Below are 9,537 nucleotides of genomic sequence, written 5' to 3' on the forward strand. Positions count from 1 at the left end.
AGTTATACACTTGAGGGCCCTATCGGTTATAATCGAGGTTCTGGAATAACCAAGGTGTGATTATAGTCATCCGGGACCAGCGACTCCAAAGGGCTATCTACGGACGAAGGTATGGTCCGAAAATCTATTTAAGTTTTGGGAGGACTTATTAGCTTAGTTAAGGCTTATAGAACTTGTGTAGTGATACGTTGAACTTTTTAATATAGGCTTGAAACCTAGGATCTACTATACTTGAACTAGCCTAGAGGTACGTACACATTGACTGAGATTGTCAGCGAGTATACATGTTTATATGTTGCATTTATTTGGCATTATTATATGACATGATATATGATTTACTGCTTTCTATATTCATATGTCATGTGTATATACACGTTGAGCCTATACCTTGATATACCTTATTATAGAGCCGTTCAGCTCTATACTCGATAGTCTGTCACTGAGAGTACCGCGACGGCGGGAACATTTATGTCTGACTACTCTGGTGTACTTGACAAGTGTGGTTGCACCCAGAGGTTGATCCGTGCGGTGGCAGCACTCATGTGATGCCGGTACTGAGCATGACTTTTTAGATGACCCTTTACCAGTCATCATGTTGCATGCACTATATACATATGTTTACTCATGTTTATGTACTGGGTATTAGCGTTCACGTCCTAGTTGTTATATTGGACACCCTATTCCACGGGGCAGGTCGCAGGATGGACGGAGCTGGTAGTTCAAGGCAGGACTAGGGAGCAGGAGCCTTGAGTAGTTAATTATACAGCAGGATTCGATATAGCTGTATAATGTTTACTTTTAAGTTTTTTCGATATGGTTGTATCACTACAGAATTAAGCCTGGATTTATTACTAAGCTGATATATAATTTATGGATTTTGTTTCCACACGTTTTACTCTGTTAAGCATTTTGCTTTATTAAGTTATTGCATGCTATTAGTTGTCAGTTAGTAGGTGATTCCATGCAGGTCACTACATTTTTGGTATCAGAGCATGCATAGATTTTGGGAATTAGTACTTGGGATTTAGTTTCGTCTTGAGTAATTCTTGCACATTTGGGATTTTAATGTGCAATTCTTTTCAGGATATGGCTGACGAGAGTCACGGTAGTGTTGGCCAGGGAGGTGGTCATCATCGCCATCATGATGATCGGTATCGTCCTCATGAGGGTAGACGTCGCTACACTATCAATAAGTTCATGCAAGTAGGACCGAAACCCTTGGTGGGAGGCGAGAATCCTGAACAAGCAAAAATTTGGATGTCCAAACTAGAGAGTGCTTTTCGAGCTTTTGATTGCACTGAGGAGCAGAAATTGGAAGTTCTAGAATTCGTTCTAGAGGATCGAGCACGTTTTTGGTGGGATGCCAAGGCTTCTCAGGCACGTACTGAGAGAGGACAGGTGACTTGAGAAGATTTCTATCAGCAGTTTCAGAAACTGTATTTTCCTCTAGCTGTTCGCCAGGCACGATCGATGGAGTTGCTTACTCTGAGGCAAGGATCAATGACTATTGATCAATATCAGCAACGATTTCTTGATCTGCTACCTTTCAGTCCTCATATCAGTGACAGTGATGCATCAAAGTATGATATCTTTCTGCAAGTCTTGAATCAAGATATCTACTCACAAGTTGTCGTCTGTGATGATCCGACATCTTATGAGACTTTGGTGAACCGTTGCCGTCTTCTGGAGACCAGCAACAGGCGGGCACAGTTGATGATGCCAGGACAGCCTAGTGGATCTTTTGAGCCTAGAGCTCAATCTGTTGTGCAATCTGGACCGTCCATATACTCAAGGGCAGGTGTTTGCTCTGTCTCAAGACCAGGCTACTGAGAGAAGCGATCGCATGTTGGCAGGTACCTTTTTGTTATGTGGTATTCCTGCACTTGTTTTAATTGATATGGAGCATCGCATTCCTTTATTTCTAGCTATTTTGTTAAGAGACATAGATTACCTTATGTATCATTAGATATGGGTTTAGTTGTATCTACTCCGCTAGAACAGGAGGTAGTGACTAAGCGTCTAGTGATGGGTTGCCTTCTAGAGTTTGAGGGTCACGTGGTGTCTGCTAATCTGATGATTCTAGCGATGGCAGATTTTGATTGTATTTTGGGAATAGATATGCTGACTTTGTATCACGCTACTGTGGATTGTTATCAGCGTTTGATACAGTTAGCTGGTACTTTTATGGAGAGGGTGCGCGACCTCCGATGTCACTTGTTTTGGCTTTGAAGGCATGTCATGTCTTAGAGTCAGGTGGGGAGGGCTACCTCATCTTTGCAGTTGATATGTCCACGAGTAGTCCAGGTATCGATCAGTTACCGGTTGTCAGCGAGTTTCCTGATGTATTTCCTGATGAGATTCCTGGTTTTCCTCTGGTTCGAGAGGTTGAATTTGGTATTGATCTAGTACCAGGAACTACACCTATATCCCGAGCACCTTATCGTCTGGCACCGTCAGAGATGAGGGAATTGAAACACCAGTTGCAGGATCTGCTAGATAAGGGATATATTCGTTCGAGTGTTTCTCCGTGGGGAGCACCTGTGTTGTTTGTCAAGAATAAGGATGGATCGATGCGATTATGTATTGACTACAGGCAGTTGAATTGTGTCACCATCAAGAATAAGTATCCTTTGCCATGAATTGATGATTTTTTCGATCAACTACAGGGTACTTCTGTTTACTCGAAGATAGATCTGAGATCTGGATACCACCAGATGCGGGTACGAGACTCAGATATTTCTACGACTGCTTTTAGGAACAGATACGAGCATTATGAATTTTTGGTTATGCCATTCGGTTTGACGAATGCACCGGCAGTCTTTATGAATCTGATGAATCAGGTATTTTGAGAATATCTGGATAGATTTTTCATCGTCTTCATTGATGATTTTCTTGTCTATTCTCATTACACGGATGAGCATGCACAACATCTGAGAATTGTGTTGCAGACGTTACGAGAGAAACAGTTGTATGCGAAATTGAGCAGGTGTGAATTCTGGCTTAATCGGGTAGTATTTCTCGGTCATGTGATTTCTAGTGAAGGGATTTCTGTTGATCCAAGTAAGATAGAGGCAGTGCTGAACTGGTCTCGTCCGACGACGATTGCTGAGATTCGTAGTTTCTTGGGTCTAGCGGGTTATTACCGTCGGTTCATCGAGAATTTTGCACAGTTGGCCAGACCTTTGACACAGATTACATGGAAAGATGTTGCCTTCATATGGTCCTCGGATTGTGAGGAGTCATTTCACGAGCTACGTAGACGTCTTACTACTGCACCTATGCTAGATCTACCTTCTGGATCAGGAGGTTATGTTGTCTATACTGATGCCTCTGGTCAGGGGTTGGGATGTGTTCTGACATAGCATGGACATGTTATTGCCTATGCTTCTCGACAGTTGAAGACGCATGAGAACAATTATTCAGTACATGATCTCGAGTTAGCCGCCATTGTATTTGCGCTCAAGATTTGGAGACATTATCTTTATGGCGAGAAATTTGAGATATTCACGGATCACAAGAGTTTGAAGTATTTATTCACTCAGGCGGAGTTGAATATGCGACAGAGACGCTGGATGGATCTCTTGAAGGATTATGATTGTGAAATCAAATATAATCCAGGTTCTTCTAATCTTACTGCTGATGCCTTGAGTCGGCAGGTGAGACTTTCTGCACTTCAGACTAGTGAAATATCTCATATGGTTCAGGAGTGCTGTTCATTGAGTTTTACGCTCAAGCACAAGAAAGGAAGAAATGGAATTCGTTTGTATACTATATTATCTGAGCCAGCATTATATTCCCGGATCAGGGAAGCTCAGATATCTGATGTTAAGACTCAGCGTTTGGCACGTCTAGCCAATGAAGTTAATACATCTGGATTCCATTATCAGGCAGATGGTTTATTGTGCTTATCGAATCGAGTGGTTGTACCTGATGTTGTGGACTAAATTTTGAAAAACTAAAATGGTGATTATGCTTGTTTCAATCATTTAAACACAAGATCAACAGAATTCGGTGATATATATTTTTATCATATCATATATTATAATATTTGTTGTATAATTTGACTTAACAATTGTTTATCATTATATATATAATTAATTTTTAAATAAATACGATATTTTAAAATTAATCAATATAATATTAATTCCTATTAAAAGTAAAATTGAACTTTTAATTGGATCATATAACAATTAAGCCATTTTTAATAGTTCGTGTTCCAATATGACATTTTACCAATAATTCGTGTACCAAAATACATTTTACTCTTTTAAAATTAATAAAAATAATATTAATTCCTATTAAGGGTAAAATTGACATTTTAATTGGATCATGTACCAATTAAGCCATTTTCAATAGTTCGTGTACCAATATGACATTTTACCAATAATTCGTGTACCAAAATACATTTTACTCAATCTTTAATTAAATAACAATTTTTTTATACTTATATTATATATTAACAATTTAAAAACTATATATCGAAACACAAGATGAACATAACAGAATTAAAGAATGTATTTATTTTATTTGAAATATGGTGACCTTTCTTATGTAATTTTTTAAAGTACTACTAGTGGAGAGCTTATTGACTATGAAACATAGCATGTAAAAATCAATATTAATTTAGTGCCTCTTTTTATGATCCATTCATTTTGGACTTTGAATTAGGTCATTGATTAATTCAAAGCCTAATGACATGATAATTTAGAGGTTGCTACATAAACACGAAACTACTTACGTGGTACTTTTTTATGTATATGGATTATTTTTCTTTTATAATTTTTTTTAAGTTGAGAGAGAAGATAATTATAATTGAATCTAGAATCTAATACTTCACATCAAACTTCGAATTTGATGCGAAAATGAATTGTAATACTTTGAAATGAAATTTTCTTCATGGTACTTTTTTATGTATATGGATTATTTTTCTTTTATAATTTTTTTTAAGTTGAGAGAGAAGATAATTATAATTGAATCTAGAATCTAATACTTCACATCAAACTTCGAATTTGATGCGAAAATGAATTGTAATACTTTGAAATGAAATTTTCTTCATTGGTGTACTCTGCAGTTAACATATATATATGTATATATATATATATATGTATGTTTTGTATTTTCACTTCACTAGTAAGATTTAATTAAAATGATTTTTTGACATGAGAATTTAAAGATTGGTGCATAAACATGAAACTACGTACCTGACACTATATGGACTTGTTTGATTCATAAATTAATTTGAGTCATTAATTTATCATTTAATCAATTAAGAATTTTAATGATAGGTCTCGATGAATTAAAGCCCAATAAAGTTACAGGAACTGCAAAGAATTGGTCAACAACTTTCAAGACCCACAATGCAAGTAGTGGGATGGTGCAGTTGGGAACTCGGGGAACCAGATTGACTCTCGAGGAACCAAGCAGAGAAAGAGGAGAAGATCAAGTCAAAACAGTTACAAGTAGTCGGATAGTGAAGTTGGGCACTACTCGAGGAAACTTCGGCACTCGAGGAACCAAGCCGAAAAAGATAGAGGGGAAGACCAAGTTAAAGCAGTTAAGAGTTAATGGGGCTGTTAGTGGGGCTGTTAGTGCTGCAAGTAGTGGGCTAATGGAGGTGAGCAGTTGAGGAACTGACTCGGGAACCAACATATAAAAGGGGTATTCATGCAAAACACAAGACACAACCAACAATCCAACAATTCCAGGCTCCAAAATCTCGAATTCTTCAGCATATTTTTGCACATTTTTAAAATTTAATCATTGTTCTTGTATTTTTCTAGATTTCCAGTTCATATTTTCAGTCATATTTTTGTAGTTCCTCAAGCTTTCCAGCAACATTTTTTATTTTGTTTTATGGCAAACACTTGTCATTTTCAAATTTTTAGTAGCAGTGTTGAAGTTTCAATTGCTATTAATGATTTTTCTTCATTATTCCTTATGCTCTTTGGTGTTTAACCAGTGGAATTGAGACCGACGATGAAACCGGGGCTCACATTCGCTTGATTTTAGAAGATAGATTTTATTTTTCATTTTTATTTCATTTCGGAACTAACGTTCCTGGCACTCCTGCGCTACACACAAAACTCGCCAATTTTTGTGTGCAAACATAATTTTGGTACGCCCAGTGGGACCAATGACATCGAAAACCAAAGGAAGCATTAACGAAGGGGGTGACGATTTTTCTGCACTGGAAGAAGAGTCTGAGGAACCACCAGAATATTATGGATCAAAAAGTGCGAGGATCTATTCAGTTCATCTTGATTCCATCAACACTAAGGAACTGAAGATGATGGAAATAATGTTGAACAATATGGAACGTATGGAGGAGGCACATAGGCTTGTGATTTCGGCCATGGGCTTTATGCGAGGTGAGATGAGCAAAATCAAATCTGGTGGAGAATCTGTTTCTAAAATCACCATCTCTCAAGAACAGACGGTGAACCCAAAGAAAACTTCTGAGGAAAGTCTTAATCCCAATAAAGTTGGAAAATCAAGTGGGAGTTCCCCAGCACGCAGTAACCGCCGCTTGGTAAATCTCAATCAAGAGAATGATGTTGATCGATGTACTTCACTTCACAAAAGAGAGGAAGAAGTGTGAAAAAGAACTCAAAATCTGAAGTATAACAGTAAGATTCCAGTTTTTCAACAATTTTTTGCCATTGACCAAAAGTGTTCTGCAGGGTTACAGGGAACCATCAATCGAGAACACAATTATATGAATGCTCACGGGGCACCATATCTCCCTCAACCTTTGTTTATCACACACTTTTTGTATAGGTACAAAAGCAAGTACAAAGTGTATCAAAAAATCACTCGAGGGCCGAGGAACCCGTTACGTCCTGGAGGAACCAAAATCCTAAGGTCGAGGAACTACTCACATACTGGAGGAACCATGGCCCAAGGGCCAAGAAACATTTTATATCATTGTGAAAATGTGGCATCAGAGAACTGCTTATATATACAAGTAGGAACCATGGCCCGAGGGCCACAAAGCGATACTTACCAGCAAAGGAACAATATTTCAAAATCAAGGACCAAGTTTTTTCTGGCATATTGGTCGGTTGGGCCAAAATCTTGCGGGGAACTCAGCTTAGTGCGTGGTATTATATCCAGGCATATTGGCCCGTTGGGCCAAAAGCCTGCGGGGGGCATTTGTTTGACCCATAAATTAATTTGTGCCATTAATTTATCATTTAATCAATTAAGAATTTTAATGATAGGTTTCGATGAATTAAAGCCCAATAAAGTTACAGGAACTGCAAAGAATTGATCAACAACTTCCAAGACCCACAATGCAAGTAGTGGGATGGTGCAGTTGGGAACTCGGGAACCAGATTGACTCTCGAGGAACCAAGCAGAGAAAGAGGAGAAGACCAAGTCAAAACAGTTACAAGTAGTCGGATAGTGAAGTTGGGCACTCGAGGAACCTTCGGCACTCGAGGAACCAAGCCGAGAAAGAGAGAGGGGAAGACCAAGTCAAATCAGTTAAGAGTTAGTGGGGCTGTTAGTGCTGCACGTAGTGGGCTAATGGAGGTGAGCAGTTGAGGAACTGACTCGAAAACCAACATATAAAAGGGGTATTCATGCAGAACACAAGACACAACCAACAATCCAACAATTCCAGGCTCCAAAAGCTCGAATTCTTCAACATATTTCTGCACATTTTCAAAATTTCATCATTGTTCTTGTATTTTTCTAGATTTCCAGTTCATATTTTCCGTCATATTTTCGTAGTTCCTCAAGCTTTCCATCAACATTTTTTATTTTGTTTTATGACAAACACTTGTCATTTTCAAATTTTTAGTAGCAGTGTTGAAGTTTCAATTGCTATTAATGATTTTTCTTCATTATTCCTTATGTTCTTTGGCGTTTATCCGGTGGAATTGAGACCGACGATGAAACCGGAGCTCACATTCGCTTGATTTTAGAAGATAGATTTTAATTTTAATTTTTATTTCATTTCGGCACTCTCGTGCCTGGCACGCCTGCGCTACACACAAAACTCGCCAATTTTTATATGCAAACAGGACTATATTTCTTTCACAACTTTTTTTAGGTAGAAGAATGGATTACTAAAATTGGATCTTGAATCTCATTAAGATATCGTCCCAAACAAAGAACTTATTACGAGACGAGTTACAAGCCACAGGCCTTTACTGTATAGCAATACAATTTATATTGTAATGAAATTTTTTTCACTGGTACCCTGTGCGAACTATATATATGTTTTCTATTTTGCTTTTCCAAATATAACTGATTAAAGCGATTTTTTTATCCACCCAAAAACGGATAACAACATATTTAGTGCTTTTAATTGTATATTTTTTAACTTAATTTTTGTCATATTAACAATGAATTTGTATTTTTAAACATGTACCTTGCATTTTTTTTCATAAGATTACGATGAATTTTTTTTTTTAATCATGTAACTTGTATATTGTTTTCATTTTTAATCTTTTAACTTTTATTTTTTTTTATTTTCGATTCTTAATTTTATGACCGATAAAAAAAAGATCAAAAATAAAAAAATAACTACAAGTTACAAGACTAAAAATCAAAGTTCACCATAACAAAACCAAAAATGAACAAAAAAACATATAAGTTATATGAGTGAAAATACAAATTTATCGTTAACATGACCCAAAAAAAAGGTGCAAAATAACATGATCAAAAATGTAATTATCCCACCCAAAAAAAATATAAAATTAAGCAAAATTCAAAAATAATAATTCTATTCTCTCCAATGATTGAATCCTGAATTGAAATTTCATTAAATTTTTTAGGTAATCTAAACGTGGGCGGGCTGTGTTCCATCCATTATTGTCCTCATCATATGAAAAGTACTCAACTTTTTCTTGGCCCAATTCCATCCTTTACCACAACTTTACCGGATAACTAATTTTGCCACTTAAAATAGTTTTTTTCCCATGTAGTTAGCCAATGAATTAGGGAAATTTCAATAATCTCATTGGTCCAAATCACTATGCTGCATGTAGGTAGCGGAAGTGTCGATGCTACACCCACAGTGCCCTGTGAGTAGCGTGACAGATTTTGATAGGTCAAAATTAGTGGACCCCACGTGGGACCCACAGTTTTGACCAATCATGTGGTTACACATTGCCCACAGGGTGTACGGTAGATTTCAACCTAACATATGAGTAATACCTCAATTATAGATCTAATGTCCCATGATTTGCCACGTCAACAATATATAATTAATTACGCCTATGTGTAAAAATACGAACCGTTGGATGCATGGTTTGGGTATTACCCATATGCTAGGATCTCATCTACCTGGGTGTACCCTGTGGACAGCATGTACAAAACCACATGTAACATCCAACAATATTAATTAGTTATATCTCCACGTCAATTGATTAGGTGTTTATTATGTATATTCGGTTTAAATAAATTTGGCAATTAGAGACACCAATCGAGTTTGGCCTATCAAATAAATTAAATATTCTCCAAATTTGTGATTTATGTAAAAAAGAATTGTCATCTCAAAATAAATCGAAATCCAAAAAACAAAACACC

The sequence above is a fragment of the Henckelia pumila genome, chromosome 2, assembly GCF_033568475.1.
Source record: "Henckelia pumila isolate YLH828 chromosome 2, ASM3356847v2, whole genome shotgun sequence".
Taxonomy (NCBI): domain Eukaryota; kingdom Viridiplantae; phylum Streptophyta; class Magnoliopsida; order Lamiales; family Gesneriaceae; genus Henckelia; species Henckelia pumila.